This window comes from Jaculus jaculus, chromosome 6 (genome assembly GCF_020740685.1).
Source record: "Jaculus jaculus isolate mJacJac1 chromosome 6, mJacJac1.mat.Y.cur, whole genome shotgun sequence".
NCBI lineage: Eukaryota > Metazoa > Chordata > Mammalia > Rodentia > Dipodidae > Jaculus > Jaculus jaculus.
In genome coordinates, this window is record NC_059107.1 from 100,613,020 (window position 1) to 100,624,931 (window position 11,912).

An 11,912-nucleotide genomic window follows, 5' to 3' on the forward strand; every position below is an offset into this window, starting at 1 on the left:
CCCGTAAAACTTACGGCATGACCTTCGTCCCGAGGGGCACACCCAGCTTTATGGTAGCTGGTGAGGACAGGCAAGGAGGAGCGCTGAAGGGAAGGTTGTGGGCTGAGCCACACGCACCAGCACCTGGCAAGTGTTTCTATAGGAGACAGAGCAGCCCTCCCCAGCGGAGCTGAGCAGGCGGGGTGACCAGCACAGATCTGGTACAATGGCCAGTACCACTCCCAAGCAGGAATAAAAGAGCCGCATTCCCCCACTGGGCAGGTTCTTTGAACCTGGGTGTGGGGGAGGGGACGCGAGTAGCAGATGGGGCAAGAAATGGGCATAGGCTTCCTTCTCCATCATGTTGCTTTCCCCAGGCTTCAGTAGCTTCCAGAAAGTCACAACTGGGGAAGCAATAAGAATCCTCATAACAGCCCTCTCTAGAAATCATGCAGCACTTACCATGGGCCAGGCAGAGCTTTAAACACTATGTAAACACCAATTCCTTTGATGCTTACAACAGTCCTGTCAAGTAGTTAGTATTATCATACCACGGGCATGGTGGCCCACGCCTATAAGCCCAGCATTCAAGAGGCTGAAGCAGGAGGATGGCTGTAAATTTCAGGCCAACCTGGGCTACATAGCTATTAGTTCCAGAATAGCTTGGGCCTACATAATGAGACCCTGTCTCTAAAAAAGCAAAATAAACAACAACAACAAAAGCCCAGTCTTTGAAGCAACTTGGCAGGGAAGGGGGAGAAGCAGAGGTGGGCAGAAATCTGGATTTGAAGGAGTAAGAACGTGAGGAAAGTTGGGGGGGGGGATGTAGCAGACGTCAGAAGACGCACTCCAAGGTGACAGGTGAAGGCAGGACTTACCCAACCCTGGAACCAGGGTGTAACTTCAGGATCCCTTGGAGAATGAAGGCTGAATCCCAATTTGACAGGAAGGAGCCCCTTGCCTGGGGCGAGGGGCGGTCTAGCTAATGGGAGCTGTCCATGGTGTCAGGGAGGCTGTCTGGGTCCGCTCCTCCGACCGTCCTCTGTGCTCTCTCCTCAAGCCCTGGCTCCCCGCGCCACTCAGGCCAGAGAGCTGCTACTCAGCACAAAGTCCGTTCCTGCTGAGGGTGCGGCTCCCTTAACCCTTCATAGGCCTGGGGCACCCAGTCTCCCTGTGGTTAGGAAAAGGCTGGCTTTGCATGTGCAGATTGAATAGAAGCGAGTTCTTGCTCTAGTGTCCCCAGAATTTGGGGATGAAAGCAGGAGAAATGGAATTCGCAGGCAAGGGAAAGAGTTTCCAAGAAATCAGGATTTTTGACAATGAGGAAAGCAGACTAGGATGTGTTCCTAGCAAAGAAAAAGTATCTCCGTCAAACCTACCTTTCCAATTTTAATGGGAGTCTGAGTATTGAGATTAAATGGGGTACTAAGCAGACAAAATGCCTAAATCTCTGTTCACTTCCCTTCCCCCTATGAATTGTATCTTATCATAGAAATTCAAAGATTGAAGTTGATAGCAATAACACCTCCCATTTGCATGGACACCCCAGTTTCGCTGAACTCCGTATCATCTCACCAAGTAGCCCCACCCTGTGAAGTGCTCCATCCAGGGGGAACATCAGAGGCAAAGCCCAGGCTCACATGTTACATCTGAGCCCTTAGCTCCACAGCACATCGGGAACCAGGTGCAGACTACACTTCCTGCTTCTGTCTGCCGTAGGTTGCAGCCCAAGTTCTGAAGTCCCCAATTTTAATCATTTCTCAGAACTAGGATACTTAATAAGACCCTGAGATGCCATTTCCTGGGCATTAGCCCAGCAGAAAATAGTTTCCCCTGATTAAAAAAAAAAAAAAAAAGCTTATCAAGTTTAATTTCCCAAACACCCCCTTCTCGATCCTGGAGAATTCCTAAATAGCAGGACCCTCTGTCATCCTCTTTCCCAGGCATGCCCAAAGAGCAAACTAGGCCATTACAAACCTTTAACTAACATGGAGATTGGATTTTCCAACTCAAGGACAGCCTCTTGGTTCAAGGTCCAAGCTCTACGGCTCTCACAGAAGTACTGTAAGCCTGATCCATCAGCAGTTCCATTAACCCATCCTTATATAACTGATTGATTTACTGTATCTATTCGAAGGAAGAGAAGCAAGGAAAAGAGAGAGCTAAACAGAAGTGATGTCAAAACGTAATCCCCGGTATAGGTGTGAGTAGTGTCATAGTGTAAGAGGCACAGTGAGTGCAGACCCCACTTCCCAGTGGTGGAAACAGACCTAGAGAGAGAAACACTCTCCCAGGACCACTCCTCTGCAAAGCTGCACAGCTGGGACCAGAAACCATGTCTCACGTTCTCTTGGCCAGGAATCTACACACTTGGGGTTTATCTGTGTCACTCACTTACGTGAGTACCTACTATGTGCTCACAGAGAAATGACTTTGAAACAAGATGGCAACCTTAGGCTTTAAAATAATGATATGGAGAGAAGGCTTAGTGGTCAAGGCGCTTGCATATGAAGCCTAAGGACCCAGGTTCAATTTCCCAGTAACCAAGTAAGCCACATGCACAAGGTGGCGCATGTGTCTAGAGTTCATTTGCAGTGGCGAGGTCCTGGTGCGCCCATTCTCTCCCTCAATCTCTCTCAAAATACATACATATATATATGCACATACATACATACATATGAATGATATATATATTATATATATAACATATTATATATATTACATATATAATATATATAAAGTATATATAATATATATATATAGTATGTATGTATACACACACACACACACACACACATATATATATATAGAGAGAGAGAGAGAAAGAGAGAGAGATGTGGATCTAGGTGTGGTTGCATACTCCTTTAATACCAGCACTCAGGAGACAGAGGTAGGAGGATCATGATGAGTTCAATGCTAGACTGGGTCTACTTAGTACAATCCAGGTCAGCCTGGGCTAGAGTCAGACCTTACCTCCAAAAAAAAAAAAAATTTAAAAATAGAGAATGACATGAGGCTGGGGAAATGGCTCAGCAATTAAAAGTGGTTGTTTGCAGGACTGGAGAGATGGCTTAGTGGTTAAGCATTTGTCTATGAAGCCTGAGGACCCCGGTTCGAGTCTCAATTCCCCAGGACCCGTGTTAGCCAGATGCACAAGGGGGCACTCGCATCTGGGGAGGCCCTGGCACGCCCATTCTCTCTCTATCTGCCTCTATCTCTCTCTGTCGCTCTCAAATAAATAAATAAAAAACAAAAAAAAGACACGGCTGCTTGCAAAGCCCGCCAGGCTGGTTCAAGTACTCAGTACTCGGTAATGCGAGGTGACAAATGCATCTGGAGTTTGTTTGCAGCAGCAAGAGGCCCTGGTGCCTCTCAAATAAACATAAAACATATTTTCAGAAGCCGGGCGCGGTGGCACGCGCCTTTCATCCTAGCACTTGGGTGGCAGAGGTAGGAGGTTCGCCATGAGTTCGAGGCCACCCTGAGGACACAGAGTGACTTGCAGGTCAGCCTGGGCTAGAGTGAGACCCTACCTGAAAAAGAATGACACCACAGTGAGTTCACAACTACCTAGAGGTATCAATGTGCGTGTAAAACTTGGAAGGTCCTGAGTAAGAGGTAATGAATGGGCCATTCTTTTCTTTTTAATATTTTAAATTTTTATTTATTTACTTACTTAAGAGGAGGCAGATAGATAGAGAGAGAATAGATGAGCCAGGGCCTCAAGCTGCTACAAACTCCAGATGCATGCACCAACTTTATATGGGACCTGGGGAATTGAACCTGGGTTCCTTGGCTTTGTGGGAGAGCACCTTAACCACTGAGCTACCTCTTCAGTCCAAGTGGGTCATTCTTTTTTCTTTTTTTTTTGCATGTGTACTTACATTCTGTATTAATAGTGTAACCATAATTCAAGAAGATAATCACAGGACTGAAGTGCTGGTTTAGCCATTATGGTGCTTGTCAGCAAAGCTTAATGACCCCGGTTCGATTCCCCAAGATCCACATAAGCCAGATGCACAAGGTGTTGCACACATCTGGAGTTTGCCGTTGCTGGAGACCCTGGTCCACCAGTTTTCTCTTTCTTTATCTGCCTCTCTCAAACAAATATTTCTTTTTCTTTTAATTTTTATTAGCATTTTCCATGATTATAAAAAAAATCCCATGTTAATTCCCCCCCACACACTTTCTCCTTTGAAATCCCATTCTCCATCATATTACCTCCCCATCACAATCATTGTACTTACATATATACAATATCAACAAGTGGGTCATTCTTAATGTGTATGAAATATTTATCCAAGTCAGCTAGGATTTTATAATGTCAGAACTATTCTTGAGATAGGAAATGGGAGTGGAGTGATGTGGCATCATGATCTTTTCCTGATACATTTGAACAGATGGCGCCTACTAGTTTATTCCTTGACTGACCCCCAAAATCACCTCCATTTTCCCCCAATTTCAATGTCTAGTCCAAGGATGGGAATGTAGCTCAGTGATTGAATGCTTGCCTAGCATATACAATTGTACAGCTAACTCATGAGGGGCTGAGGAGATGGCTCAGTTCAGTCCTTAAAATGCCTCCCACAGAATATGAGGACATGGGCTGGAGGGATGGCTTAGCGGCTAAGGCACTTGCCTGCAAAGCCAAATGACCCAGGTTCAATTCCCCAGGACCCACTTTAGCCAGATGCACAAGAGGGTGCACACATCTGGAGTTCATTTGCAGTGGCTGGAGGCGGCTTTCTCTGTCAGATAAATAAAAATAAAATAAAAAATAATATGAGGATGTGAGTTCAGATCCACAACATCCACATAAAAAGATGGGCATACAGCCTGGACCAGAGTGAGACTCTATCTGAAAAAAAAAAAAAAAAAAAAAGATGGGCATGGGGCCAAGTGTGGTGGTGCACGACTTTAATCCCAGCATTTGGGAGAGGCACAGACAGGAGGATCGCTATGAGTTCGAGGTCACCCTGAAACTACATAGTGAATTTCAGGTCAGCCTGGGCTAGAGCATGACTCAACCTCATAAAAAGGCAGGGGGGGTGGCTGGAGAGATGGCTTAGTGGTTAAGTGCTTGCCTGTGAAGCCTAAGGACCCCAGTTCGAAGTTTGATTCCCCAGGACCCACATAAGCCAGATGCACAAGGTGGTGCATGCGTCTGGAGTTCATTTGCAGTGGCTGGAGGCCCTGGTGCACTCATTCTCTCTGCCTCTTTCTCTGTCTGTCACTCTCAAATAAATAAATAAAAATAAACCAAAAAATTATTAAAAATAAAAATAAATAAATAAAAAGCTGGGCATAGGGGCTGGAGATATAGCTCAGCAGTTAAAGGTGTTGCTGGCTTGCAAAGCCTGCCACCCCATATTCAATAATTACCCAGTACCAACATAAAGCCAGACGCACCAAGAGGCACATGCATCTGAAGTTCATTCACAGCAGCAAGAGGCACACCACATGCATATGATTTCTCAAATAAATAATTTTTAAAATATTTGCCGGTGTGGTGGTGCACGCCTTTAATCCCAGCACTCAGGAGGCAGAGGTAGGAGGAACACCAGTTTGAGGCCAGCCTGGGGCGAGAGTTCCAGGTCAGTCAGAGTCAGAGTAAGATTCTGCCTCGGAAAAAAAACAAACTCAAAATGGGCTTAGCAATACACACTTGCAGTCCTAGTACTGGGGAGGTGGAGAAAGTAGGATCCCTGGGGCTTACTGATCAGATAGTCAAGCCAAATCAATAAGCCCCATCTTCAGTCTCAAAAAGTGATATGGGGGCTAGAGAGATGGCTTAGTTAGGCTTGCCTGTGAAGCCTAAGAATGCAGATTCAAATCTCCAGACGTACAGCGACGCACGCAAGCGCAGTGTCGCACATACGCACGAGGGGGCGCACACGAATGGAGTTTGTCTGCAGTGGCTGAAGGCCCTGGTGCACCCATTCTCTCAAATACATAAAAAAGACATGGAAGAGGCAAAAAGCGACTGAGGAATGTTAAACTCTGGCCTCTACACACATGTACATGCACAAACACATACACACAAAAGAATTATAAATTTTGTTGTATATATAAGGTACATTACAGTAAAGCAGCCTAAAAAGACAATGATGGGCTGGAGAGGTGGCTTAGGTGTTAAGGCATTTGCCTGCAAAGCCAAAGAACCCAGGTTCAACTCCCAAGGACCCATGTAAGCCAGATGCACAAGGGGGCACATGCAGCTGAAGTTTGTTTGCAGTGGCTGGAGGCCCTGAGCACCCATTCTCTATTTGCCTCTTTCTCTCTCCTTCTCTCTCAAATAAATAAATAAAGTAAAAAATTAAATTTAAAAGACAAGGATGAAGAAGCAATTCAAAATCCTTTGGCATTGATTTCTGATAAAGCTGGGAGGGTAGCAATCTGATCAAACCAATTTATTTAACAGTCCTCTCAGAGATAGTAACTTTTAAAAGGGTGTTACCTTTTTATTTATTTCATTTCATCTTTGGCAGGGAGGGGGTTTGAGGTAGGGTCTCACTCTAACCCAGGCTGACCTGGAATTCACTATTGTCTCAGGGTGGCCTTGAACTCATAGCAATCTTCCTATCTCTGACTCCCCAGTGCTGGGATTGAAGGTGTGTGCCACCATGCCCCACTAAATCCTCTTAGGAGCTTGCTTGGTGTTGTAGTTCATGCTTACAACTACAGCATTCAAGAGGCTTAAGTAGGGGAATCACCATGGAGGCCAGCTAGCCTCTACAGTGAATTTCAGTTCAGCCTGGGCTAGAGACTGACCACTAAGGCTGGGGAAATAGTGGAGTCAGCAAAGCGCTTTACTTGCAAGCATGAAGACTTGAGTTCAACCCCAGAACCCCCACAAAAAATGTCTGATGTGGGACTGGAGGGATGGCTTAGCAGTTCTGACGTTTGCCTGCAAAGCCAAAGGACCCATTCCCTAGGGCCCACATTAGCCAGATGCACAAGGGGGCGCACACATTTATTTGCAGTAACTGGAGGTCCTGGAGTGCCCATTCTCCCTTTCTCCCTCTCTCTGTCAAATAAATAAATAACTAAATAATTCTTTCCAGACTAATGAGAAGACCCTGTCTCAAAAAGGGTGGATAGAAGCTGGGCATGGTGGTGCATGCTTTTAAGCCCAGCACTCAGGAGGCAGAGGTAGGAGGATCGCCACGAGTTCCAGGCCACCCTGAGACTACATAGTAAATTCCAGGTCAGCCTGAGCTAGAGTGAGGCCCTGTCTCGAAAAACAAAACAAAACAAAAAAAGGGTGGATAGCATTCCTGCAAAACACTTGAGGTCGATGGCCTCATGAGCACACACATGCACACCCAAGTGCCTTCCCCACATTAAGAGACCATCATAGTCTATAAAACTTTATTAAAATTGAGATTTACAAAGTATATAATAAAATGACATTTTTTCTTACAGAAATGTAAATGAAAACAAGACACATGACAAAAAAGCATCCCAGATAATTTTGTTCTTAAACATTCGTTAACATTAACATCTTTTAAATATATAAAACAAGCTGGGTGTGGTGGCACACGCCAGAGGTAGGAGGGTCATCATGAGTTCAAGGCCACCCTGAGACTACAAAGTGAATTCCAAGACAGCCTTGGCTAAAGCAAGACTCTACCTCAAAACAACAACAAAATTTTATGTCTTTTACTAATACTAAGGCATTATCCACAGGCTAAAACTTACCTAGTAATTTCTTAGCCCTGCTATTTCAGTATCAGCTCCATAAACATGGAAAACTGTGGTAATTGGAGGCTGTAAGTTTTAAAAATTCACATGAAGATAATACTGCTCATGTTATAAGCAAGCTCGAAGAAAGTGATTTCACCATTTTCGTTTTTTATCAAGTATAAAAGAGGAAGCAGGCATGAAGGGACATGCCTGTAATCCCAGCACTCAGAGGCCAAGGCAGGACTCCACACATTCAAGGCCAGCTTCGGCTGAACAGCAGACTCTGTCCCAGCCCCCCCCCCCCAAAAAAATGTGTGGAAGAACATAAAAGTGGGAATGTGAACCCCATGGTTCCTGATCAGGCTGAAGACTGATATTGGCATTTATCTATATTTCCAGTAGGCTCTGGTCCTGCCATGCAAGGCACCAAATACCCTTCTATTTCTTTCTTCATACATTGAAATAAGGATCTCCCTTTGTTACCCATGAAGTTTTCATATTCAAGTGATACTCTCATCCAGCCTCCCAAGTCTGGGGAACTACAGGTGAGCATGACACCATACTCAACCTTCAAGTGATCTTTTTCAAGGTGATAAATATCTAAATTCCAATGAAATAGCAACCTAAACCCATAAATTAAATCACCAAGACACCTCTTAGTTACAACTGCATAGGTTCCCCCTTGAAAACATTTTTTTCTACCACATTTAGAAAAAGCAAAAGGTTTAGGCACAGAAGCTGGGCATGGTGGCACACGCCTTTAATCCTAGCACTTGGGAAGCAGAGGTAGGAGGATCACCATGAGTTCGAGGTCAGCCTGAGACTACACAGTGAATTCCTACCTCGAAAAACAAATGATATATATGTATATGGCAATGACTACTTCATGTATTTATGCCCTAGGTTCAGTGCCTATATAACAAGAGGACACAATCTCCCCAACTGACCTCTCTGTGGTTCAGGTGAAGTTCTTAGCATTTCAACATAGGTTATTAGTGCCTATGTTGGGCCCAAGTCCAAAAGACAAAAAGGACAACCACTGAGCCGGGCGTGGTGGCACACACCTTTAATCCCAGCACTCGGGAGGCAGAGGTAGGAGGATCGCCATGAGTTTGAGGCCACCCTGAGAATAGTGAATTCCAGGTCAGCCTGAGCTAGAGTGAGATCCTACCTCGAACCCCCCCCCCCCAAAAAAAAAGGGACAACTACTTTTCTTTCCTCCTACTTCAACTTTTACCACTCAATTCAGAAGTTAGGGAAGCACAGCTAGGAACCATTTTTATGTAGGCATCCATCTGAACCTATCTCCCCCCAATCCCCCAACAACAAAAATTGAGGGCAAGTACACAATCCATTCCCAAGCCCTTCATGGCTATCACAGCCTGGGGTGCTATCTGGCCTATTTGGGCCCTTTCGTTCATCAAATCACACATGCCAAGTGAGAACTGGGCTAAAGGGAACACAAGTGAAAGAGGGGGCTGGGCCCTACAGTGGAAAATACTATGGAAAAATAGAACAATGGGACCCAAGGAGCTTTCATCAGTAAAATTCCCTTTGTAACTAATATACAACTCAAGAATTAGGGAGAGGGAATAAAGCACTCATTACAAAGGTGTCAAAGCTACTCCATTTTGGGGCTGGAGAGATGACTTAGTGGTTAAGGCACTTGCCTGCAAAGCCAGTGGACCCAGGTTCAATTCCCCAGGACCCATCTAAACCAGATGCACAATGTGGTGCATGCATCTGGAGTTTGTTTGCAGTAGCTAGAGGCCCTGGCACACCCATTCTTTCTCTGTCTCTCTTTCAAATAAATAAAATTAACATATCTTTTTTAAAGTTACTCCATTTTTCTTGGCTTTGGTCATTGTGTTCTGTTGCTTTCATGTGAAAAGGGAGAAGGAAGTTTAGGACAAGTGCCTCTTATATTCTCATTTATGGGAACTATGCTCTACACAACTCAGGTCAGACCGATTTCCAATACTGATGAGACCCCAGCCCTGGAGCCAACTTGTGGCTTGATATTTGCTAAACAAGACGCTGACGTGGCAGCAGACATGGCTCCAGTGTCCAGCTCAGTTATCCCTTCAATCCTTGATGAGATTGCTCTGAGAGATGAGACTATGCTGAAATTGCATGAGCTGTAACTGCCAGAGAAAATTAAAGAGGGGCTTCAAGTAGTGGCTGAGCCGGCAGACTAAGTGGCCAGGAAACAGACAAGCAGTTCCTAAAGAAAGTTATCGGAGTGGAGCAATCTCTGGGCACCTGAGGGCTCTGCGGTATGTGGCAGGCAGGGTAAGGACACACAGCACACCAAAGAGGTCCTTCACTGAGAGCAGCTCTCACACCGCAGGACCAAATCTCACCTCGATTGCTTGCAACTCATTCTCCAACTACCAGTTAGGGAGTAATAAAATTGCTTGGTTTTACTTGCCCCAAATTCAAACTGAAAAAAAAAAACAAAACAAAAAAAACCCATACCTGCCAACTATATTTCACCCAAGTTTACTACACAGGAGAATCATGATCTCACTGAAATAAAGACATGAGCCAGGAAAACTCACCCCGAGGGCAAGCTACCACTTCCAAAAGTGACTTAGGAAAGGCACCAAGTTCTTCTGAGACCATATGTACAGATTGTTTTTTTCAAATCGATTTATATAAATAAGGTTAAAAAATAGTGTTTCAGAGGGCTTTTTTATTGTTGACATTACTAATGGTGGTTTTTGTTCTTGTGATGTCAGGGATCAAACCCAGGGCCTTATGCATGCTGGACAAGGACTGACACTGACCTATGCCCTCAGCCCTTCAGTCTTTAACAGTTCTTTATAGAGGGACTAACTTTACAATGTACAGGATTCACAAAGATAAAAGGGCTTCCCAGTATAAAGTTCCTTGCATTCTGCAACTTTAACCCAGAACATCTGCTCAAATACTAATTTTCCCTTTTATTATCTTTCTGACAACTGAGGTACTTGTCACTTTAGGACAGTTTAGGGTTGTAGGGAATATTGGTTGAAATAATCAACTCATCACCTGGAGGGGAGACCCAGAGCTCACATTCTAGAAATTAATCATGGAGCCCAGAGCCTTTCAAAGTTACATGACAAATGACAGGTTCAAGGAAGTCATAACAGTTTTTTAAGACATCATATTCCTTCTCCAAGATAGCAAAGCTGGTATCAGTGCACGTGTTATGAGTGAATATCTTCCTGGCTGAAGGAATTACAGGCACTGGACACCTTTTCTAAGTGTGATGGTGAAGATCACAATGATAGAATCAGATATTTGACAATTTTCTCCCTCATAAATGACACTGCCAGCTTGTAAGGCTATTTTGCAATGGTAAAAGATCCTGAAGCAAATATCACTGTAGTGAAAGGCAGCATCTGGTCAGAAACAGAACTTTAACCCCAGCACTCGGGAGGCGGAGTTAGGAGGACTGCCATGATTTTAAGGCCACCCTGAGACTCCACAGTGAATTCCAGGTCAGCCTGGGCTAGAGCAAAACCCTATCTCAAAAGGGGCGGGGGGGGGGGGGCTAGAGAGATGGCTTAGCAGTTAAAGCATTTGCCTGTGAAACCTAAGGACCCAGGTTCGATTCCTCAGTACCCACATAAGTCAGATGCACAAGGTGGCACATACGTCTGGAGTTCATTTGTGGTGGCTAGATGCCCTGGTGTACGCCCATTCTCATCTGCTTCTTTCTCTCTCAAATAAATAAATTTAAAAAATGAAATAGATAGAAAAAAAGAACAAATTAGAACTGAGGATATTCAGTAAGTTCAGGGAAAAATGGTTTTGATCCTGATAGCTGAATGAACATCCAGAAGCATGAAGATCACCTAGAAGTCTGCTTCCTGTCATACAAATTGTGCTGCCTACATAGCTACAAACTGTATATGAAGAAACCTAAATAAAGAAATAAAAAAGCTGAGAGTGATGGTACATGCCTTTAATTGTAGCACTTGGGAGGAAGAGGTAGGAGGATCACTCTGATCAGTTTGAGTTTGAGGTCAACCTGGACCCTACCTTGAAAAATCAAAATAATAATAATAGAAGGAAAGAAGAAAGCAAGAGGGAAAGAAAGAAACCTAACAGATGACTTTGGGGCTTAAAAATTCAGACAGATCTGGGAGAGGGCAGGCTAGATGAGTAGACTGGATACATAAAGGAAGAGAAAGGATGAGATAGGTCTTTGTGGTTTTGTGGTGCTGGGAGTGAACCCAGACCTTCCATGCTAAGTTACA